The 26091-nt window shown below is 41.5% G+C and overlaps 1 long non-coding RNA gene across 1 annotated transcript; it reads left to right on the top strand.

Annotated features, from left to right (window-relative positions):
* The first annotated feature begins 301 nt into the window (after window positions 1-301).
* LOC115119572 (uncharacterized) lies at window positions 302-15691 on the top strand. The gene is made up of 5 exons (XR_003862005.2): window positions 302-601; window positions 11759-11877; window positions 11975-12048; window positions 12212-12306; window positions 14112-15691. It is a non-coding gene; the product is annotated as an uncharacterized LOC115119572 (long non-coding RNA).
* Window positions 15692-26091: the final 10400 nt, after the last annotated feature.

The following is a 26091-nucleotide window of genomic DNA, read 5'->3' as shown; positions in this document are numbered from 1 at the left end:
TTTCTCTTGCAACATATCCTTAAATTAGCTTTCATTATTATTTTGATGGAAAACCCTAATTTTGCTTCTTAGCCTACGTTGTTAAAAATAAAGTCGATATTCCTTCTTATTTCGCTCGAAAACGTAATAGGAAAAGGGTTTATTGGATAAATGTGGCAACTCCCCTCTTGCTGCAAAAAGGCCTTGTGAGTGGGTTTTCACATGTCATCGGGCTAGAAATTTTAGTTGGACCTGGCAACCCTGGAGAGCTTTCAGTTGACGTAGAACGCCTCCTGGCGGCTATGTTGGAAGACTACTGCATTAATTATTCTGACAACAGCCGAGGGGCTAGCTACCCCAAACTGAATGATAAAAGTGACTAGAACTAGTTGATTCATCACCACGGTCATTTTCTGTGGAGTATATGGCTGCTCAAACGAGGCCGGAAACACAAAGGGGGGAAAAGATGTTTACAGATTCCACGCAATCATGAAACACCATTTTGGCAATACCAATGAGATAAGACTCAAGAACTCAGAGAAGCGAAGAAACCTTTTTGCCCGTCAAGACCTCAACCCAGACAGCTGTCAATACAGGGTTTGCTACGATCATTTCATCATTGGTAGGTCAAGTCTTATCGATTTTGATTTTAGTTTCGCTGTTATGCTAACCAGGCGTTAACAACACTAAGTTAGTTGGCTCGATAGCTTGTAGTCTAGCTTTTAGCATGTGTCGCGTGAGTTTCAAGTTTTGGAAATCCATTTTTTTTCACCATAAAAATGCCTCTTATAACAAAGTATTGCATGCCTCTATCGTCGCATTTGCGGGCTAATGTGAACCTACTATTCCTAATGTGATGAGTAGATTGGATAGTGATCATTTAGGCTGTTAATAAGCGCGTAGTGGCTTATTAGAGACGTTTCTTTCCTTTGCACGGGAAAAATGTGGCCGTTGATAACTTTGGGGCGGCAGGGTAGCCTAGTGGTTAGAGCGTTGGACTAGTAACCGGAAGGTTGCAAGTTCAACCCCCCGAGCTGACAAGGTACAAATCTGTCGTTCTGCCCCTGAACAGGCAGTTAACCCACTGTTCCCAGGCCGTCATTGAAAATAAGAATTTGTTCTTAACTGACTTGCCTGGTTAAATAAAGGTAAAATAAAAATGCAATTCTACTACACTTTATATCACTGGAGACATTAACAGAATATTTTTTTAATACGATGGTAGTCTAGGCCTACTCTACTGACAACAGATCAATTAGAACGACCTTGTCTTGAAAGCAACCATGTAATCTAGACCGAGGTAAAGAGTATCGAGTTGGATATTCGCCTGTAGTTTTCCTTACGTCCACCAACAGTAGTTATGGACCGTCAACATAGTGACAAATCAAAATTTTCACATTTCAATAGCTCTTTAACCATTACTCCAAACACGTTCAAAACTGGTTGTAGCTAACCCGATTGCATAGACATTGCACACCCTTTAGTTTGTCCATTTTCATCTCACATGGTTTTACATTAATTTTTCAAAATGTAGAATTTCAATAGCTCCTTGGTCATGTGACCTGGTGATTTTAAACACGGTTCAGAATGTCCACTTTTACTACCTTCTTTATCGCACACCCTTTAGTTTGTCCATTTTCATCTCACATGATTTTACATACATTTTTCAAAATGTAAAATTTCAATAGCTCCTTGGTCATGTCCGCTGACTACCCTTCTATATTGCACACTCTTGTTTGTGTACTTTCTAGAGGTCGACCGATTGTGATTTTTCAAGGTCGATACCGATTATTGGAGGACCCCCAAAAAAAGCTGATACCGATTAATCTGCCAATTTTTTTAATTTTATTTTTTAATTTGTAATAATGACAATTACAACAATACTGAATTAACACTTATTTTAACTTAATATAAAACATCAATAAAATCAATTTAACCTCAAATAAATAATGAAACATGTTCAATTTGGTTTAACTAATGCTAAAACAAAGTGTTGGAGAAGAAAGTAAAAGTGCAATATGTGCCATGTAAGAAAGCTAACGTTTAAGTTCCTTGCTCAGAACATGAGAACATATGAAAGTTGGTGGTTCCTTTTAACATGAGACTTCAATATTCCAAGGTAAGAGGTTTTAGGTTGTAGTTAATATAGTAATTATGGGACTATTTCTCTCTATACCATTTGTATTTCATATACTTTTGACTATTGGATGTTCTTATAGGCACTATAGTATTGCCAGTGTAACAGTATAGCTTCCGTCCCCCTCCTTGCCCCTACCTGGGCTCGAACCAGGAACACATAGACAACAACCACACTCGAAGCATCGTTACCCACCGGCAAGGGGAATAACTACTCCAAATCTAAAAGCGAGTGACGTTTGAAACAATATTAGCGCACACCCAGCTAACTAGCTAGCCATTTCACATTGGTTACACCAGCCATTAGGCTGATAGGCTTGAAGTCATAAACAGCGCTGTGCTTGCGAAGAGCTGCTGGCAAAACACACGAAAGTGCTGTTTGAATGAATGATTACGGGCCTGCTGCTGCTCAGTCAGACTGCTCTATCAAATCAGACTTAATTATAACATAATAACTCACACAAATACAAGCCTTTCGTCATTAATATGATCGAATTCGGAAACTATCATTTCGAAAACAAAACGTTTATTATTATTTCACTGAAATCCGAAACCGTTCTGTATTTTATCTAATGGGTGGCATCCCTAAGTCTAAATATTCTTGTTGCATTGCACAACCTTCAATGTACGTCATAATTACGTAAAATTCTGGCAAATTAGTTCGCAATGAGCCAGGCAGCCCAAACTGTTGCATATACCCTGACTCTGTGTGCAATGAACGCAGGAGAAAGTACACAATTTCACCTGGTTAATATTGCCTGCTAAACTGGATCAGTAGTTATAACTAGTGATTATGATTGATTGTTTTTTATAAGATACGTTTAATGCTAGCTAGCTATTTACCTTGGCTTCTACTACATTCGCGTAACAGGCAGGCTACTCGTGGAGTGCAATGGTTAGAGCGTTGGACTAGTTAACTGTGCGGTTGCAAGATTTGAACCCCTGAGCTGACAAGGTGAAAATCTGTCGTTCTGCCCCTGAACAAGGCAGTTAACCCACAGTTCCTAGGCAGTCATTGAAAATAAGAATGTGTTCTTAACTGACTTGCCTAGTTAAATAAAAGGAATAAAAATGAAATATATATTTTTTATTTTTAATAATCGGAAATTGGTGCCGATTACCGATTGTTATGACAACTTGAAATTGGCCCTAATTAATCGGCCATTCCGATTAATCGGTCGACCTCTAGTACTTTCATCTCATGCTATTAGACTTAAATCTGTAGGCCTTCATTTCACATGGGTGTAAAAAATAAAATTATTTTTTTAAATAAAAAAATGTACCAGCCTTGCAATAACTATCTTTCACATGGATACTGAAAAGATCCGCAAATGGCTGTACAGTGGGTCAGCCACCAATTTTTTTATTTTATTTTTACATTTGTAATAATGACAATTACAACAATACTGAATTAACACTTATTTTAACTTAATATAAAACTGTGAAAGTTCTCCCACTTAAAAAGATGAGAGAGGCCTGTAATTTTCATCATAGGTACACTTCAACTATGACAGACAAAATTAGAAAAAAAAATCCAGAAAATCACATTGTAGGATTTTTAATGAATTTATTTGCAAATTATGGTGGAAAATAAGTATTTGGTCACCTACAAACAAGCAAGATTTCTGGCTCTCACAGACCTGTAACTTCTTCTTTAAGAGGCTCCTCTGTCCTCCACTCGTTACCTGTATTAATGGCACCTGTTTGAACTTGTTATCAGTATAAAAGACACCTGTCCACAACCTGAAACAGTCACACTCCAAACTCCACTATGGCCAAGACCAAAGAGCTGTCAAAGGACACCAGAAACAAAATTGTAGACCTGCACCAGGCTGGGAAGACTGAATCTGCAATAAGTAAGCAGCTTGGTTTGAAGAAATCAACTGTGGGAGCAATTATTAGGAAATGTAAGACATACAAGACCACTGATAATCTCCCTCGATCTGGGGCTCCACGCAAGATCTCACCCCGTGGGGTCAAAATGATCACAAGAACGGTGAGCAAAAATCCCAGAACCACACGGGGGGACTAGTGAATGACCTGCAGAGAGCTGGGACCAAAGTAACAAAGCCTATCATCAGTAACACACTACGCCGCCAGGGACTCAAATCCTGCAGTGCCAGACGTGTCCCCCTGCTTAAGCCAGTACATGTCCAGGCCCGTCTGACGTTTGCTAGAGAGCATTTGGATGATCCAGAAGAAGATTGGGAGAATGTCATATGGTCAGATGAAACCAAAATATAACTTTTTGGTAAAAACGCAACTCGTCGTGTTTGGAGGACAAAGAATGCTGAGTTGCATCCAAAGAACACCATACCTACTGTGAAGCATGGGGGTGGAAACATCATGCTTTGGGGCTGTTTTTCTGCAAAGGGACCAGGACGACTGATCCGTGTAAAGGAAAGAATGAATGGGGCCATGTATCGTGAGATTTTGAGGGCATTGAAGATAAAACGTGGCTGGGTCTTTCAGCATGACAATGATCCCAAACACACCGCCCGGGCAATGAAGGAGTGGCTTCGTAAGAAGCATTTCAAGGTCCTGGAGTGGCCTAGCCAGTCTCCAGATCACAACCCCATAGAAAATCTTTGGAGGGAGTTGAAAGTCCATGTTGCCCAGCAACAGACCCAAAACATCACTGCTCTAGAGGAGATCTGCATGGAGGAATGGGAGAACTTGCACAATTGGTGGCTGACTAAATACTTTTTTGCCCCACTGTATGTGGTATGGATCAAGGACAGGACAGGTGTTCGAACAGAGGTGCTTAAAGGAAGGCGCACAGGTAGGCCTCTTTTTAAATCACAGTAATAGGCAGTGATTTGTCGGTCACAGTGAGCTTGATAACGTGAAATAATAATTTTCATAGTATCACTTTCATATACTGTACATTAAGACAAATAGAGTATTAGAACGCATTTTACATAACCTGATAATGACTTGATATTTGAGTGCATTCACAACAAGCCACCTGCAGACAACTTACAAAATGCAATATTGCATTTGAGGGTTAGTTTTTCTGATGAAAATAGTTATTTGATGCATGGCCTACCATTTATCTAACTGGGAAAATAAATTCCTATGTCTTGTGTGTAGAATCCTTTTTCCAAAATTGATTTAGGTACTTTTTTTGAAGAGGTATGAGGGTTGTGGTTTTTGGTTGACCCTGATGGACAGAAGGAGAAGGAGGAATCGGAACACGCTGCATTCAAATTCAGATCTTAGTTATTCAATTGTACTGGATCTAAGTGTAATACTTTTTTATGACATACTGTGAAAAACTCTCTTGGCTGCTGGCTCTGTCACTTTCAGACATGTGCAGAGCAGACTTGAACCACAGGGGTTCTCTGTAAAGAGAGAGTAATCCAATAGGCACAGACACACCCCTTGACTTTCAATTGGCACCGTTGACCTGTATGTATTCTCTCCTGATTGGCTCTGTGGTGCACAGTCAGGCAGTCTGACTAACGTGCCAGAGGTATGAGGAGAGACATCCTCCTTTGTATTTATGGGAACAAATATTTCCTAACACTTTGGATCCTATTCTTGGACAGTTAGAAGACAATGCAAAAATGTATTACTGTCCATGAGTAACCTCAACCTTGTGGGTCTATGGGTGTTTGGGCCAATAAAGTGCCAACTCAATTCTACCACTGACTAGTCTCTCATCCTCTATGAACGGAGACACAGGGCAATAGTTTTTCATCTAAATCAGCTTTTTTTACTGGAGTACACTAACCCCTAATTGGGGCTCTTTTCTTGACAGCAGTTTACCAGATAAGAAGTTAAGAAGATCAAAAAGTAGATTGTTGTAAGGGTGTATTCCATCTTGTGCTGGCCTCATTGTCATATCCATTCTGGATTCTGAGTGGTAAAATCATAGTCGAAAAATGCCTCTATGTATGTGTATACATTTTCTGCCAAGACAGATCTGCCAAAGGGGGTGGAGTTGCAATCTACTGCAGATACAGCCTGCAGAGTTCTGTCATGCTATCCAGGTCTGTGCCCAAACAGTTTGAGCTTCTACTTTTAAAAATCCACCTTTCCAGAAATAAGTATCTCACTGTTGCCGCTTGTTACAGACCCCCCTCAGCCCCCAGCTGCGCCCTGGACACCATATGTGAATTAATTGCCCCCCATTTATCTTCAGAGTTTGTACTGTTAACTGGGATATTGTTAACTGGGATATGCTTAACACCCCGGCCGTCCTACAATCTAAGCTAGATGCCCTCAATCTCACCCAAATTATCATGGAACCTACCAGGTACAACCACAAATCTGTAAACTCAGGCACCCTCATAGATATCATTCTGACCAACCTGTCCTCTAAATACACCTCTGCTGCCTTAAACCAGGATCTCAGCGATCACTGCCTCATTCCCTGTGTCCGTAGTGGGTCCGCGGTCAAACGACCACCCTTCATAACAGACAAACACTCCCTAAAACACTTCAGCGAGCAGGCCTTTCTAATCGACCTGGCCCGGGTATCCTGGAAAGATATTGACCTCATTCCGTCAGTAGAGGATGCCTGGTTATTCTTTAAAAGTGCTTTCCTCTCCATCTTAAATAAGCATGCCCATATTTCAAAAAATGTAGAACCAGGAACAAATATAGCCCTTGGTTCACTCCAGACCCGACTGCCCTTGACCATCACAAAAATATCCTGTTGCGTTCTGCATTAGCATCGAATAGCCCCCGTGATATGCAACTTTTCAGGGAAGTTAGGAACCAATATACACGGGCAGTTAGGAAAGCAAAGGCTAGCTTTTTCAAACAGATATTTGCACAAACTCCAAAAAGTTCTGGGACACTGTAAAGTCCATGGAGAATAAGAGCACCTGCTCCCAGCTGCCCACTGCACCTCAGCTAGGAAACACTGTCACCACCGATAAATCTACGATTATCGAGAATTTCAATAAGCATTTTTCTACAGCTGGCCTTGCTTTCCACCTGGCTACCACTAGCAACTTGCCCAAGCCTCCCCATTTCTCCTTCACCCAAATCCAGATAGCTGATGTTCTGAAAGAGCTGCAAAATCTGGACCCCTAAAAATCTGCTGGGCTAGACAATATGGACCCTCTCTTTCTAAAATTATCCGCCTCAGTTGTTGCAACCCCTATTACTAGCCTGTTCAACCTCTCTTTCTTATCGTCTGAGATCCCCAAAGATTGGAAAGCTGTCACGGTCATCCCCCTCTCCAAACTGTTTCAGACCTATATCTATCCTACCCTGCCTTTCTAAGGTCTTCGAAAGCCAAGTTAACAAACAGATCACCGACCATTTCGAATCCCACCGTACCTTCTCCGCTATGCAATCTGTTTTCCGAGCTGGTCATGGGTGCACCTCAGCCACGCTCAAGGTCCTAAACGATATCATAATCACCATCGACAAAAGACAATACTGTGCAGCCATATTCATTGACCTGGCCAAGCCTTTCAACTCTGTCAATCACCGCATTCTTATCGGCAGACTCAACAGCCTTGGTTTCTCAAATGACTGCCTCGCCTGGTTCACCAACTACTTCTTAGATAGAGTTCAGTGTGTCAAATGGGAGGGCCTGTTGTCTGGACCTCTGCCAGTCTCTATGGGGGTGCCACAGGGTTCAATTCTCGGGCCGACTCTTTTCTTTTTTTTCTTTTGTATACATCAATGATGTCGCTCTTGTGGCTGTTGATTCTCTGATCCACCTCTACGCAGACGACACCATTCTGTATACTTCTGGGCCTTCTTTGGACACTATGTTAACTAACCTTCAGACGAGCTTCAATGCCATACAACTCTCCTTCCGTGGCCTCCAACTGCTCTTAAATGCAAGTAAAACTAAATGCATGCTCTTCAACCGATGGCTGCCCGCATCTGCCCGCCCGCCTAGCATCACTACTCTGGACGGTTCTGACTTAGAATACGTGGACAACTAAAAATACCTAGGTGTCTGGTTAGACTGTAAACTCTCCTTCCAGACTTCCAGATATTAAGCATCTCCAATCCAAAATGAAATCTAGTATCGGCTTCCTATTTCGCAACAAATCAGCCTTCACTCATGCTGCCAAATATACCCTCGTAAAACTGACTATCCTACCAATCCTTGACTTCGGTGATGTCATTTACAAAATAGCCTCCAACACTTGACTCAGCAAATTGGATGCAGTCTATCACAGTGCCATCCGTGTCACCAAAGCCCCATATACTACCCACCACTGCGACCTGTATGCTCTCGTTGCCTGGCCCTCACTTCATATTCGTCGCCAAACCCACTGGCTCCAGGTCATCTATAAGTCTTTGCTAGGTAAAGCCCCGCCTTATCTCAGTTCACTGGTCACCATAGCAGCACCCACCCGCAGCACGTGCTCTAGAAGGTATATTTCACTGGTTACCCCCAAAGCCAATTCCTCCTTTGGCTGCCTTTCCTTCCAGTTCTCTGCTGTCAATGACTGGAACCAATTGCAAAAATCACTGAAGCTAGAGACTCATATCTCCCTCACTATCTTTAAGCATCAGCTTTCAGAGCAGCTGTCACATTCTGACCTTTATTTCCTTTGTTTTGTCTTTATTTAGTATAGTCAGGGCGTGAGTTGGGTTGGGCAGTCTGTTTGTGTTTCTATGTTTTTCTATTTCTGTGTTTGGCCTGATATGGTTCTCAATCTGAGGCAGCTGTTTATCGTTGTCCCTGATTGAGAACCATATACAGTGCCTTGCGAAAGTATTCGCCCCCCTTGAATTTTGCGACCTTTTGCCACATTTCAGGCTTCAAACATAAAGATATAAAACTGTATTTTTTTGTGAAGAATCAACAACAAGTGGGACACAATCATGAAGTGGAACGACATTTATTGGATATTTCAAACTTTTTTAACAAATCAAAAACTGAAAAATTGGGCGTGCAAAGTTATTCAGCCCCCTTAAGTTAATACTTTGTAGCGCCACCTTTTGCTGCGATTACAGCTGTAAGTCGCTTGGGGTATGTCTCTATCAGTTTTGCACATCGAGAGACTGACATTTTTTCCCATTCCTCCTTGCAAAACAGCTCGAGCTCAGTGAGGTTGGATGGAGAGCATTTGTGAACAGCAGTTTTCAGTTCTTTCCACAGATTCTCGATTGGATTCAGGTCTGGACTTTGACTTGGCCATTCTAACACCTGGATATGTTTATTTTTGAACCATTCCATTGTAGATTTTGCTTTATGTTTTGGATCATTGTCTTGTTGGAAGACAAATCTCCGTCCCAGTCTCAGGTCTTTTGCAGACTCCATCAGCTTTTCTTCCAGAATGGTCCTGTATTTGGCTCCATCCATCTTCCCGTCAATTTTAACCATCTTCCCTGTCCCTGCTGAAGAAAAGCAGGCCCAAACCATGATGCTGCCACCACCATGTTTGACAGTGGGGATGGTGTGTTCAGGGTGATGAGCTGTGTTGCTTTTACGCCAAACATAACGTTTTGCATTGTTGCCAAAAAGTTAAATTTTGGTTTCATCTGACCAGAGAACCTTCTTCCACATGTTTGGTGTGTCTCCCAGGTGGCCTGTGGCAAACTTTAAACGACACTTTTTATGGATATCTTTAAGAAATAGCTTTCTTCTTGCCACTCTTCCATAAAGGCCAGATTTGTGCAATATACGACTGAGTGTTGTCCTATGGACAGAGTGTCCCACCTCAGCTGTAGATCTCTGCAGTTCATCCAGAGGGATCATGGGCCTCTTGGATGCATCTCTGATCAGTCTTCTCCTTGTATGAGCTGAAAGTTTAGAGGGACTGCCAGGTCTTGGTAGATTTGCAGTGGTCTGATACTCTTTCCATTTCAATATTATCGCTTGCACAGTGCTCCTTGGGATGTTTAAAGCTTGGGAAATCTTTTTGTATCCAAATCCGGCTTTAAACTTCTTCACAACAGTATCTCGGACCTGCCTGGTGTGTTCCTTGTTCTTCATGATGCTCTCTGCGCTTTTAACGGACCTCTGAGACTATCACAGTGCAGGTGCATTTATACAGATACTTGATTACACACAGGTGGATTGTATTTATCATCATTAGTCGTTTAGGTCAACATTGGATCATTCAGAGATCCTCACTGAACTTCTGGAGAGTTTGCTGCACTGAAAGTAAAGGGGCTGAATAATTTTGCACGCCCAATTTTTCAGTTTTTGATTTGTTAAAAAAGATTGAAATATCCAATAAATGTTGTTCCACTTCATGATTGTGTCCCACTTGTTGTTGATTCTTCACAAAAAAATACAGTTTTATATCTCTATGTTTGAAGCCTGAAATGTGGCAAAAGGTCGCAAAGTTCAAGGGGGCCGAATACTTTCGCAAGGCACTGTAGGTAGCCTGGGTTTTCACTGTTGGTTTGTAGGTGTTTGTTTCCGTGTGTGTGTTTGTCACCACACGGTACTGTTTCGGTTTGGTTATTTCACATATTCGTTTATTGTTTTTGTATTTCGGTGCTTTTCTTATTAAAATCGTCATGAACACTTACCAATGCCGCATCTTGGTCCGATTCTTACGAAGAGGAGGAAATCTGCCGTTACAGCAGCTTACAGATCATTGCACCTGTACGTAGCCCATCTGTAAATAACCCATCCAACTACCTCATCCCCATATTGTTATTTATTTATATTTTAAAAAATTGCTCATTTGCACCGCAGTATCTCTACTTGCACATTCATCTTCTGCACATCTCACTCCAGTGTTTATATGCGAAATTGTAATTATTTCGCCACAACGGCCTATTTATTGCTTTACCTCCCTAATCTTACTTCATTTGCACACACTGTATATAGACTTTTGTATTGTGTTATTGACTACGTTTGTTTACTCCATGTGTAACTCTGTGTTGTTGTTTGTGTCACACTGCTTTGCTTTATCTTGGCCAGGTCGCAGTTGTAAATGAGAACTTGTTTTCAACTGGCTTACCTCGTTGAATAAAGGTGAAATAATATATTTTTTAAATACTGTATGTGGGAATGTCCATCCTACATGTAGTGTTGGTACATGGAATATTCCTCAACTGCATATATCATACATTTCTATTGCAAATAGAAGTATTATGTTCAACAACTGATATTTTCAGATATTATTTTGACAAACACACGTTGGTGTTTACAATTCATTCTCTATTGTCATAGATTTGGTGGGCACTGTCATCTGTGATCTTTGTGATATGACTTTCTTTAAGCACGTACTGATGAAACTGTCACTTCCATATTTTTTTCTTAAAGTCTACAAACGCTCTACATTTATTCACTCTGTTATAGAGTTGGATCCTATATGCTACTTTTATTATTGTCCTGTAAATGGTTCAGTGCCTATAATTTAGGCTGTGTGAAGAATGGGGAATAAAGGAAATGAATTACTAAATAAATTACTACTAGATTATAGTTATAAGGAAAACAGCATACAAAGTTGGCTTGTGTATCCATTTGCCTATAACTAATCATAATTCCATGATTTTTACATAAAAAGAGAATACTTCTAAACGGAAAAGACTGGGGGGACATAAAGTGTAAAGGAGGGGAAATAACTCCCACCATGCAGCAGGACACCTTCAGCTGTGGGGTCTTTGTAATGCAGGTTTGATAGTTATATTTTCAATAATGAATGGTTAGCTGTTATGTCCAATTAGGTCAAAAACCCTCATTTATTTTTTGGTGTAGATGGCCAAGGAAGTTGCAGAGAACTTCCCCAACATCGCCTTCCAAATTGATATGGAACCTTCAAAAACACATGGAGCAACTGCGGAAAGAAATGGCAGAGGATAGACAAAAAATGTCTGGTATGTACGGACGTTTAATTCGAAGTAAATGTAAATTCTTTATTTTTATGTAGTTGTGTCGGACAGCCATATGTTCAGTTCATGCCTATGATTTCAGAGTTCAACAAAGTCAACAACTGCTTCATGTGTGCCACTGATAAAGAACCTGGATGTGGCACAAAGACTGACTGGGTTAGTAACTTTATTTAACATGTTTATAATATTTTGACAAGAGTGACGGCATGTAAGACCATTTATGATATAACAATGGATGGCTAATTCGTCATTCCTCAGACTGCATTGATGTTTGATGTTATTTATAACGTGTTACGTTTTGTTTTGATTGAATGTTTAGCGTTCCAACGGTGATGTGCTGTGCCTAGGAATGAAGACAAGAGTTCAACAGAGTAAAGAACACAAACTGGAAGTGCTGTCTTTGTTGTTAAAAATGTATGCTATACCCCATCCACACTGAAGAGGCTCTGACATGTACATCAACTAGGGATAAAGAGAAAGTTAACACGGTGAAATGTTTCATACTTAACTTCAATTAAGTGTCTGACATGTTGGAAAAGATGAAAGGTCTACAATTTATGTTTAATTTGTCAATATTAAATTTTTATTCATTGATTTACTGGCCACCATTACTGTGGTTACATGTTCAGTATATGTATTGACCAGCAAACCCACTGCAGCCTACCTCACCAGCTCACTCTCCATCCCTGCTTTGGACAATTAATAGCATGACTCTCATACTTTGCCCTTTTCCTTTATGGTTGATATTAACGACGAAAGGAGATATTATCTGTCTCTCCTATTGTGTACCACTGTTAAATACTGTGGACAAATAAAAAAACTGGGAAAATAGCTACTTAGAACTACCAATTATTGTAGATAAATATTAAAGAAAAGGGTAAACACAACACTGGACTGAACCCCCTAATTGTCAAACTAATATTAATGTACAACAATATAGAAGATACATGACTAGAGATTATGCAACATGGGTGTACATCCACTGCACACTTCTTAGGTGTGTAATTGACATGACCAAGGAGTTATTGCAAATTTGAAACTATGAAAAATGTACATGACACCGTGTGATTTTACAGTACACAAACAAGAGTGTGCAATATAGAAGGGCAGTCATTGGACATTAGGTCACATGACCAAGGAGCTATTGAAATTTTACATTTTGAAAAATGCATGTAAAACCATGTGAGATGAAAGGGCCAAAGGGTGTGCAATGTGTAGGCCCACGGAGTGGACATTCTGAACCTTGTTTGAAGTCACTAGGTCACATGACCAAGGAGCTCTTGAAATTCTACATTTTGAAAAATTAATGTAAAACCATGTGAGATGAAAATGGGCAAACTAAAGGCTGTGCAATATAGAAGGGTAGTCAGTGGACATTCTGAACCTTGTTTGAAGTCAGTAGGTCACATGACCAAGGAGCTATTGAAATGTGAATGTAAAAAAACATTGTACTTTGTTTATGCTCCCTAACTAATTCAACTTGGAATACAAAATGCTGCTCACATTTCCACATTTATTAGCTTTGGAAAGCAAATTATTGTCCGAATCGTGAAAATAAGACCTGTGCAATCTTGTGCACAATTTTTCCAACATCATGACAGTTATTTGGAGACTGTGGCTCAAGTGGTTTGAAAACTTAAAACTGTCTTTACCTCTGTGTAATAATCTAGGCTGAAAAGCGGTCTTGGCTAAAAGGGATCCAGTTTTTCGCAAATTGACGTAAAAAGTTTTATTTGACTTTTTAGCTAACCTTAACTTGTTTCACGACCTTATCCTAACTCTTCTAACCCGCTTGCGTATATTCTCAGTATCTGCTATGAAATGCAAAATATTACGTTCATTTTACAAAAGGTTTCCTTCTTGCCATGACCATGAAAAGGGTAGACACAAATTGTACAATATGAAGTCCATATAGTCTGAAAGAAATTATTGTTAAAAAAAACATTCATATGATAACTCAATGATAATTTTATAACTTTATTCATAAGATGAGGGAAAATGTATGGACATTACCGCATAGGACAAAGGCCTCAATGGAATATGCTGGAGCAACCAATGGTAATGGTTGCTCTAGCCCAACAATAGATGTAATCTTTATATAACACTAAAACACCTGAATCAATGAAACACAACCAAACACTTAAGAGCCCCGGTGGTATAGGGGACCTGAAGATTTGATATTCTAAATTCAGGTGTGCTTCTCATGTGTTTATGTACAGTAGGTTCACCAGCTGACCTATATCAAGACACCCATGTTGACTGGATTCCCCTGTGAAGATGAGTAATGCTGCAGCAGCATCAGTTTCTACTACTTCTTCATCTTTTACCAGACATGAAAGAAGACTCCCCACAGTTATATGACATGGTTGTCATATGCTGTGCTTTGGACAATTTGAATGATTCTGTTGTGTCAATTGAGTAGAGCACCTTGTCATGACAAAAGTGCCCCCTTAAACTGTATGAATATAATGTATTTGGAACGTTTAAAAGACTTGTTGATATTGTAAACATACTGTACTTTAAGCCATGTTGTTGTCCAAGTGTAAAGACAAGTATTTTGTCATCTTTGCTTTGCCTAGCCCCATTGAATAAAAAGTATTTCTTATGGCCCAACTGTTGCCATGTTCCTTGCTTTTCAGAAACGTGGTTCTGAAACCAGATGCACCCCATGGCTATCCAACTCCATGGATTCTTCATTCACCGGGCAGACAGGATAGTGGCGTCGGCTATCCAACTCGATGGATTCTTCATTCACCGGGCAGACAGGATAGTGGCGTCGGGGAGAGGCTGCCTTTCTGGTTCCGCTCATTTTAATTTGGCGTCACTAAATCAAAAAGATATATAATTCACATGCGCCAAATACAACAGGTATAGATAGACCTTACAGTGAAATGCTTACTTACAAGCCCTTAACCAACAATGCAGTTAAGAAAAATAAGTGTTAAAGTATTTACTGAAATAAACTGAAGAAAATAATGAATTAAAAAATTAAGGTGCAACAATAAAATAACATTAGTCGAGGTAATATGTACATGTAGGTAGAGGTAAAGTGACTATGTTTGTATAATAAACAGAGTAGCAGAAAAGGTTTGTCATGGGCTCTCAAATCCTGAAACGGTTCTACAGCTGTACCTTTGAGAGCATATGGACTGGCTGCATCACTGCTTGGTATGGTAATAGCATCGCCCTCGATCACATGGCGCTACAGAGGGTTGTGCGAGCAGCCCAGTACATCACTGAGGCCGAGCTCCCTGCCATCCTGGACCTCCATATCAGGTGAAAGACCCCAACCACCCAAGCCATATATTCTCTGCTGCAGCACAGCAAGAGCTTGAACAGCTTCTATCCCCAAGCAATACGACTGATAATTAGCTAACAGAATTGCTACACGGACCAAGTTTACCTTGCATCTTTATTGACCTTTTATTTCAGTGTTTTGCACCATCTATGCACACTCACAGGGCCCTACACACGGTCACTCCAAAACAAACACTCCATTTTCTCACTCACACATAATATGCACATACATTTATACAAGCTGCTGTTACTCTGTTTATCTTATATCCTGTTGCCTAATCACCTTACCCCTATACATATCTACCTCCATCACCCCAGTATCCCTGCACATGTAAATATGGTATTGGAACAAACTCTTTTAATATTTCCTGTATATAGTATGTTTGTTTACTTTATTGTGTATTTCATATTTCTTGTGTGCTTTTTTCTAGAAATACATTTGATTATTGCATTGTTGGTTTTTGAGTTTGCATTAATTAAAGGCATTTTACTGCGCATGTGACATTAACTTGAAACGTGTCATTCCTTTACAATTTAAACACATTTAGTGTAGACAATGTAGTTGTGGTAGTCTTTAAAACGATCTTCAATATCACGGTGGTGCCTCCAAGTGCCACTCAGACCCTCTGGGAGAAAAGTATCTGGCATTGAACTTGGTAGTAGTTGTATGTTTTAAGCTAAGGATCCCATCTGCTTCCAGACATTTCACCACCTCGATTGCAAGGGTTGGATATGAACTAAACAATCTTGTCAGCACAAGGCATGTAGAAAATCTAGTATAATGATCAGCCTCATACATTGCCTACTGGTATAGTTTTTAAATTGATAACATATAGCTGAACAATACAAACATTGTGTGGGTTAAGCTATTATCTAATTCAGATGCACAATGTCAAGGTGTAGAGTTTTATTCTAGCCCCAGACAAACAGACCTGATTCCTCTTGTCAACTAATTATCAGGCCCTCAATGAGTTGAATCCGGTGTGCTGTTGGGGGTACTCAAGGACTGGAGTTGGGATCCACTGCTGTAGGCATATGGCTGCATTGGTGTCGCATGCCATTATCAGCTGCATAATAGGTTCACTTTTAAAAAATTATTTAACCTTTTTTTAACTAGGTGTCACTGGAATTTCATAATTCCTATTAATTATACATCAATTAAATCACTGTCTATTTTATAAAAATGTGTAAGATTCCTATTTACATAAAATAGACAGAGACCAGTCTTATCAATATTAGATAATAGTATTTATTCTCGGAGCGCGCTCCCATGTAACCACAAACAACAGTTTATATACAAAATGTGAGGTCATAGGTTATAAAACATTTGTCCTCCTATCAACCATTCCAACCCCTTTGCTCTCTTAGTCCAGACACACAGTTAAATCAAGATAAACTTCTGAAGTTTTCATCCATCACCATTCAGCAGACAGTTCCAGCTAATGGAAAACCTGAGAAAACACACTCTGCCTTATCTAAACATCACAGAGCTAAGTTGAGTCTGCTCAACCATAGGTTAATAACCTTTTCTGCTTACTTAAAAACCCACAATTCCAGTCCCCTCTAACCTGGCTGGAATGGTATTTATTTTATTACCCCCTGTTTCATGCTCCACAATCCCTTCCTTATGAAGTAATATTGTTAATCAGATATAATAAAACAGAGTAGAGTTTAATTAGTTATAGTTCTATTTAAAATGTAGATATTGTTTAGTCATTATTCCTATCAATCCAAAAAAATCCTATCACTAGGCAAGTCAGTTAAGAACAAATTCTTATTTACAATGACGGCCTTGGGTTAACTGCCTTGTTCAGGGACAGAACGACAGATTTTTACCTTGTCAGCTCGGGGATTCGATCAAGCAACCTTTTGGTTAATGGCCCAACGCTCTAACCACTACCTGCCGCCTCCCACATGGCTGATATCCTGAAAAAATTGTGACAATCAAATAAATCTAATTGGAGAGGATATGACTGACAAAATGGTCATGTTCATTTGAGAAACAAACACAAACATTCCATTCCCCTCTTTATTGCAGGATTGTGATCTGTAATTAATCAACATTAACACTAGTTAATCTTGAATAATAGTTAAGTTAACAATTAAAACATGTTTAAACACTTAACTTCAAAGAATCAACACTGTTTCATATCATTTCAAAGTGTACAAGTAAGCTAACTCAAATGTAAAGTTTTAGTAACAAGTAGGCTATTTATCACAAAAGCATAATTACAGGTAAACAAAAATAATTCAATACCGGAGGTGGCCAACCTCACTCCACTGATCCCTGATCTACTGGGTGAGCAGACTTCCGTTCCAGCCCAACAATAGCACACTTGATTATAAACTATTTAGGTTTGATACCTTGAATCAGGTGTTATTTCTGGGCTGAAACAGAAGTGTGCACACCTAGTATGGTTGGCCTGCTCCAGTTGTCAAAGGTTTATACATTGCATGACTTTTAAACTGTATTTTTGTTTACAAACTTTGCCAACATAGGTACACATATAATATATATATATAATACATATAATATATATAATACATATAATCAATGGTATACAAGGATGCACCCTTTTTCTCTTGGGACATTCATTGAAACTGCCTGCAGATATAGAGGTCCCGTGGCTCTCTGAGGACAGAAGACATCACAAAGAAACAGGCTGCAGATGTAGAGGTCCTATGGCTCTCTGAGGACAGAAGACATCACAAAGAAACAGGCTGCATTTTTACTCAAATTAGACAACCCTAATTATTTTACTACATCTCTGTCCTCAGTTTCTTCTTGCTAGGGACTAGAACTGGAGAATATTTGCATAATGTCCTCCCACAAAGGTACCTGCTCTATCCAGAGTAGTCTGCTCTCCCTTCTTTGACATCTAGAACTGCTAGCGAATCCTTTCACCGTCTTCCATGATTGTTAGCTAGCTAGCTACAAATGCATTTAGTTACAACAATAAAAACATCAAGATAGCTAACTAGCTAATATGAAGTTAGCAAGCTGGTGATATTTAATTAACTTAGCTAGCCAAACAATATGTAAAGCACAGGAGGTTGGTGGCACCTTAATTGGGGAGAACGGGCTCGTGGTAATGGCTGGAGCAGAATCCGTGGAATGGTATCAAATACAAACGCATGGTTTCCAGATGTTTGATATTCTATTTGATTCGTTCCAGCCATCATTATGAGTCGTCCTCGCCTCAGCAACCTCCACTGATGTAAAGGCAGTGAACGTTACCTTAGCAGCTCATTTGAGTTAGTCTGCACATTACATTTCTGTAGCAAGCTAAGTTAGCTAATAATACATTTTTGATCATATATGTTCTTACTTGAATAGAATCTCCCACTGCCTCAGTTTTCTGGGTTCATAGGAAAAAAATACAAATAATGGGCAATCTTCCCAAAGTTTCCGGTGGCAGCCACCAAGTGGACAATTGGAGGTATCCAGAAGACTGAGGCTTCGGTCCAAACACTTAAACCTCATAGAAGAAGAAGTGTGTCTTTTAACGGCGGTTGGCATCCACCACCTACTAGACTGGAGTACAACTCCCTTATACTTTACTTGAAAAATAAAAATGTATAAATAAATACCCTACCATCTAACAGTATACTCACTCATTTCAAAATTATATAAAATAAACACCCCCCTACTCCACTAATTAAATGTATGTATTCCTACCTCAGGCCATCACCCTGAAAGGATGGGACATCACCACTTAACACATCCTGTAACTCTTCTGCTGTCAAGTCTCGTACACCCAAATAGCTCTCTGCAGCTGTCACCACAACCCCAACTTTATGAGATTTCCAATCCATCCCTGCAGTACAGTTGATAACCATTGATATAAATGCTAAAAATCCAATCTTACTGAAACTTATTTCACTTTTTGGCCTCTCCCTCTGTACTGGTATATCTCTACTACTCTCCCCACTCCTCCCTCTGTTTTGGTATATCTCTACTACTCTCCCCACTCCTCCCTCTGTTTTGGTATATCTCTACTACTCTCACCACTCCTCCCTCTGTTTTGGTATATCTCTACTACTCTCCCCACTCCTCCCTCTGTTTTGGTATATCTCTACTACTCTCACCACTCCTCCCTCTGTTTTGGTATATCTCTACTACTCTCCCCACTCCTCCCTCTGTACTGGTATATCTCTACTACTCTCCCCACTCCTCCCTCTGTTTTGGTATATCTCTACTACTCTCACCACTCCTCCCTCTGTACTGGTATATCTCTACTACTCTCCCCACTCCTCCTCTGTTTTGGTATATCTCTACTACTCTCCCCACTCCTCCCTCTGTACTGGTATATCTCTACTACTCTCCCCACTCCTCCCTCTGTTTTGGTATATCTCTACTACTCTCCCCACTCCTCCCTCTGTTTTGGTATATCTCTACTACTCTCCCCACTCCTCCCTCTGTACTGGTATATCTCTACTACTCTCCCCACTCCTCCCTCTGTACTGGTATATCTCTACTACTCTCCCCACTCCTCCCTCTGTTTTGGTATATCTCTACTACTCTCCCCACTCCTCCCTCTGTACTGGTATATCTCTACTACTCTCCCCACTCCTCCCTCTGTTTTGGTATATCTCTACTACTCTTACCACTCCTCCCTCTGTACTGGTATATCTCTACTACTCTCCCCACTCCTCCCTCTGTTTTGGTATATCTCTACTACTCTCCCCACTCCTCCCTCTGTACTGGTATATCTCTACTACTCTCCCCACTCCTCCCTCTGTTTTGGTATATCTCTACTACTCTCCCCACTCCTCCCTCTGTTTTGGTATATCTCTACTACTCTTACCACTCCTCCCTCTGTACTGGTATATCTCTACTACTCTCCCCACTCCTCCCTCTGTTTTGGTATATCTCTGCTACTCTCCCCACTCCTCCCTCTGTTTTGGTATATCTCTACTACTCTCCCCACTCCTCCCTCTGTTTTGGTATATCTCTACTACTCTCCCCACTCCTCCCTCTGTACTGGTATATCTCTACTACTCTCCCCACTCCTCCCTCTGTTTTGGTATATCTCTACTACTCTTACCACTCCTCCCTCTGTACTGGTATATCTCTACTACTCTCACCACTCCTCCCTCTGTTTTGGTATATCTCTACTACTCTCACCACTCCTCCCTCTGTACTGGTATATCTCTACTACTCTCCCCACTCCTCCCTCTGTTTTGGTATATCTCTACTACTCTCACCACTCCTCCCTCTGTACTGGTATATCTCTACTACTCTCCCCACTCCTCCCTCTGTTTTGGTATATCTCTACTACTCTCACCACTCCTCCCTCTGTACTGGTATATCTCTACTACTCTCCCCACTCCTCCCCCTTAACCCAGCTTCCTCTACTTTCTTCACTGCCTCAGCATGACAACTTCTGCTCTACTCTAACCCTGGAATCCTGCCTCTCTCGCACAGGACATTTCTGATCCCCAGCTCCATAGGCACCCCTACAATTAACACATTCCACTACTTTCCCAAATACTACACATTCCTTTGTCTCATGCACTTCTGCACATTTCTCACACATTGAACCTCCCTCCTGCACTCTTCTGCCACATGCCCATAAGCTTGACACCTGTAACATCTTAATGTATTCGGCACATGCGCTCGTACAGGATAACACATATCCTAACTTCACTTTTGCAAAGACTCAACTTCAAAACTCAAAAGGACAGACAATGACTTCTGTTTCTCCACTCTTGCTACCCTGTCTCCGTCGCATCAAACAACGAGCATCATATACACCGGGAATCTTTGCCCTCAGCTGGTCAACATTCATATTTATCTTTCATTTGCTTTCTCTAGGGACTCCATTTTCCCCTTCCGAAGTTCTGCTCATGTCCGCAATAACGTGCAATAACGTGCATAAAACAACGTAGCTGGGCCTTCCGACCTTCCAATACAATTCACGCCAGTCCGTTCTGTCGACAATCGGTAGGAAAAACTCTTAAGACACACCTTTTAATTTTATATTTGTCTTTTTAAAATGTATTTTTTATTAACAAATCAATACAGGAAGTACATGTGGGAACACAATGATATATAAATAATATACAAATGACAATTGGAGCTAGGGGGTCCAATATCACATTACACAAGGACCTTAAGGGACATACATACACTTATAATTGTCAGGATTGTCGTATGAAGCGGACCAAAATGCAGCGTGGTATGTGTTCATGATGATTTTTTAATTTAAAAAAGCACTGAACACTGAATACAAACTATACAAAACAATATACGACCGTGAAGCTATAATGAGAACTGTGCTGACACAAGCAACTAACAGACAATCACCCACAAACAAACAGTGAAACCCAGGCTACCTAAGTATGATTCTCAATCAGAGACAACTAATGACACCTGACACTTTTAATTTTACCAGGCAAATCAGTTAAGAACAAATTTTTATTTTCAATGACGGCCTAGGAACAGTGGGTTAACTGCCTGTTCAGGGGCAGAACGACAGATTTGTACCATGTCAGCTCGGGGATTCGAACTTGCAACCTTTCGGTTACTAGTCCAACGCTCTAACCACTAGGCTACCCTGCCGCCCCTCTGATTGAGAACCATACTAGGCCGAAACATAGAAATCCCCAAATCATAGAAAAACAAACAGACTAAATGGCCCCACTGGACTGAGGGGCAGCTCTGGACTGAGGGGCTCCGGCGCCTCTGGACTGAGGGGCGGAAGCTCTGGCAGCGCCGGACAGGCGGGAGACTCAGGCGGCGCCGGAGAGGAGGGAGGCTCTGGCGGCGCCGGAGAGGAGGGAGGCTCTGGCGGCGCCGGAGAGGAGGAAGGCTCTAGCGGCGCTGGAGAGGAGGAAGGCTCTAGCGGCGCTGGAGAGGAGGAAGGCTCTAGCGGCGCTGGAGAGACGAGGCGCACTATAGGCATGGTGCGTGGTGCCGGCACTGGTGGTACTGGGCCGAGGACACGCACCTCAGGGCGAGTGCGAGGAGGAGAAACAGGGAGTACTGGGCTCTGGACACACACAGGATGCCTGGTGCGGGGGGCTGCCACCGGAGGGCTGGTGCGTGGAGGTGGCACTGGATAGACCGGCCCGAGAAGGCGTACTGGAGGTCTTGAGCACCGAACCTGCCCAACCTTACCTGGTTGAATGCTCGCCGTAGCCCACCCAGTGCGGCAAGGTGGAATAGCCCGCACTGGGCTGTGCAGGCGAACCGGGGACACCATGCGTAAGGCGCCATGATGCCATGTATGCCGGCCCAAGGAGACGCACTGGAGACCAGATGCGTAGAGCCGGCTTCATGGCACCTGGCCCGATGCTCAACCTAGCCCGGCCAATACGAGGAGCTGGGATGCACCCGCACTGGGGACACCGTGCGCTCCACAGCATAACACGGTGCCTGACCAGTACAATGCCCTCTCTCACTCCGGTGGGCACGGGAAGCTGGCGCAGGACTCCTACCTGCCTTGGCCACACTCCCCGTGTGCCCACCCCTCAAGAAATGTTTGGGGCTGCCTCTCGGGCTTCCTTGCCAGCCGTGTTCCCTGGTATCGCCGGTTCCTCTCGCCGGCTGCCTCTGCTCTCCTAGCTGCCTCCACCTGTTCCCAAGGGAGACGATCCTTTCCCGCCAGGATCTCCTCCCATGTGTAGCAACCCTTGCCGTCCAAAACGTCCTCCCATGTCCATTACTCCTTCGTGCGCTGCTCCTGCTGCCGTTGCCTGTTACCACGCCGCTTGGTCCTTGGTTGGTGGGTGATTCTGTCAGGATTGTCGTATGAAGCGGACCAAAATGCAGCGTGGTATGTGTTCATGATGATTTTTTAATAAAAGAAAGCACTGAACACTGAATACAAACTATACAAAACAATAAACGAAATAACGCCCGTGAAGCTATAATGAGAACTGTGCTGACACAAGCAACTAACATAGACAATCACCCACAAACAAACAGTGAAACCCAGGCTACCTAAGTATGATTCTCAATCAGAGACAACTAATGACACCTGCCTCTGATTGAGAACCATACTAGACCGAAACATAGAAATCCCAAAAATCATAGAAAAACAAACATAGACTGCCCACCTCAACTCACGCCCTGACCATACTAAATAACGACAAAACAAAGGAAATAAAGATCAGAACGTGACAATAATTCTTAACAGCATTTTTTGTTAGTAGAGTGTTTAATTGTCTTAGAATATAGTTCAATTTATTTTTGTACGGTAAGGAAATGTGGTGTTTTGTTTGTAAATGTATATTTGTGAATATGAAATTTGGCCAAAAGAATAATGAAATTAATTACATAAAATTGTTTCAGCTTATTTCTAATCATAGGTAAAGAATCCAAGCAGTACATCTTTAAAATCTTCATAAATGTGTTCAATTATAAATCTACTAAAATCTTGCCACAGTTTCCTTACATGAATACAATGCCAAAAAAGAAGCAACACCGTTTCTGGGTGGTCATTACAAAAGGTACAATTTGAGTTTATGTTTTCCTTTTGTAAACTTTGCTTTGAGTAGAAATTCCAGTTTTGATTTGACCGAAATTCAAACTCGATAGACAATATGCTCTCTATCAAATCAAAACTGGATTTTTTTTTAAGAATGCTAGACATTTATCAAATAAACCATACCTAGTTTCATGTTTCTGTGACAAACAGTGAATTAGTTATTGATTTTTACCGCTTTAAATGGCATTTTATAGATTTTATGTATTTATATGAAATCAAAACAAAAATTTGTATTCAAAACAAAGGTTGGAAAATTATGCAAGACAGTTATAGAATAAACCATAATTAATTTTATGTTTCTGTTACAATCAATTAATTAGTTTAGATTTTTACCATTTTAAATGGCTTTTGGCGACTGTCTGTGGACTGTCCGTTGAATGTCTGTTGACTGTCCGTTGGCTGTCTGTTGACTGTCCGAATGTGTGAATATAAAACCAACTTTACCTTGGTGATTAAAGTGATGTAACTGTGGGGACGCCGATTGTGTGGCATATGGGGGTTGTGCAGTGGTGAAAAGACAGGTGGAACTTGTCTTTTCGTGGACTTCAGGAAACACCAGAGGGTGCACACCCTTATATACAGGTACATCGGCGGGACCGCAGTGGAGAAGGTGGAAAGCTTCAAGTTCCTTGGCATACACATCACTGACATACTGAAATGGACTACCCACAAAGACAGTGATGTGAAGAAGGCACAACAGAGCCTCTTCAACCTCAGGAGGCTAAAGAATTTTGGCTTGTCACCTAAAACCCTCACAAACTTTTAAAGATGCACAATTGAAAGCATCCTGTCGGGCTGTATCACCGCCTGGTACGGCAACTGCAGCACCCTATGTCACAAGGAGGCCAAAAAGATCATCACCGACATCAACCACCTGAGCCACTGCCTGTTCCCCCCGCTATCATCCAGAAAGCGAGGTCAGTACAGGTGCATGAAAGATGGGACCGAGAGAGTGAAAAACAGCTTCTATCTCAAGGCCATCAGACTGTTAAACAGCCATCACTAGTACATTAGAGGCTGCTGCCAGTATGCATAGACTAGAAATCACTGTGCAGTTCAAGGAATGGAACACCAGTCACTTTAATAATGTTTACATATCTGGCATTACTCATCTCCAATGTACAGTTGTGGCCAAAAGTTTTGAGAATGACACAAATATTAATTTCAGATGAATTGCAATTAATTGCTAATTAATTCCTCTTAGCCATGCAAATGAACTGAATCGCCAAAAATTTCCACTGCAATTCAGCCCTGCCACAAAAGGACCAGCTGACATCATGTCAGTGATTGTCTCGTTAACACTAGTGTGAGTGTTTACGAGGACAAGGTTGGAGATCACTCTGTCACGCTGATTGAGTTCGAATAACAGACTGGAAGCTTCAAAAGGAGGGTGGTGTTTGGAATCATTGTTCTTGCTCTGTCTACCATGGTTACCCGCAAGGAAACACGTGCCGGCATCATTGCTTTGCACAAAAAGGGCTTCACAGGCAAGGATATTGCTGCTAGTAAGATTGCACCTAAATCAACCATTTATCGGATCATCAAGAACTTCAAGGAGAGCGGTTCAATTGTTGTGAAGAAGGCTTCAGGGCGCCCAAGAAAGTCCAGCAAGCGCCAGGACCGTCTCCTAAAGTTGATTCAGCTGCGGGATCGGGGCATCACCAGTACAGAGCTTGCTCAGGAATGGCAGCAGGCAGGTGTGAGTGCATCTGCACGCACAGTGAGGTGAAGACATTTGGAGGATGGCCTGGTTCTTCTTGACAAAGGGCAGCAATCAAGCCACTTCTCTCCAGGAAAAACATCAGGCACAGACTGTTTTCTGCAAAAGGTACAGGGATTGGACTGCTGACAACTGGGGTAAAGTCATTTTCCTGTGTCATGCCAATAGTAAAGCATACTGAGACCATTCATGTGTGGGGTTGCTTCTCAGCCAAGGGAGTGGGCTCACTCACAATTTTGCCTAAGAACACAGCCATGAATAAAGAATGGTACCAACACATCCTCCGAGAGCAACTTCTCCCAACCATCCAGGAACAGTTTGGTGACGAACAATGCCTTTCTCAGCATGATGGAACACCTTGCCATAAGGCAAAAGTGATAAGTGGCTTGGGGAACAAAACATAGATATTTTGGGTCCATGGCCAGGAGACTCCCCAGACCCTAATCCCATTGAGAACTTGTGGTCAATCCTCAAGAGGTGGGTGGACAAACAAAAACCCACAAATTCTGACAAACTCCAAGCATTGATTATGCAAGAATGGGTTGCCATCAGTCAGGATGTGGCCCAGAAGTTAATTGACAGCATGCCAGGGCAGATTGTAGAGGTCTTGAAAAAGAAGGGTCAACACTGCAAATATTGACTCTTTGCCTCAACTTCATGTAATTGTCAATAAAAGCCTTTGACACT

The sequence above is a fragment of the Oncorhynchus nerka genome, linkage group LG4 (genome assembly GCF_034236695.1).
Source record: "Oncorhynchus nerka isolate Pitt River linkage group LG4, Oner_Uvic_2.0, whole genome shotgun sequence".
Lineage (NCBI taxonomy): Eukaryota > Metazoa > Chordata > Actinopteri > Salmoniformes > Salmonidae > Oncorhynchus > Oncorhynchus nerka.
The sequence above is the reverse complement of the archived record's forward strand: the minus strand, read 5'-3'. Positions and strand labels throughout refer to the sequence as shown.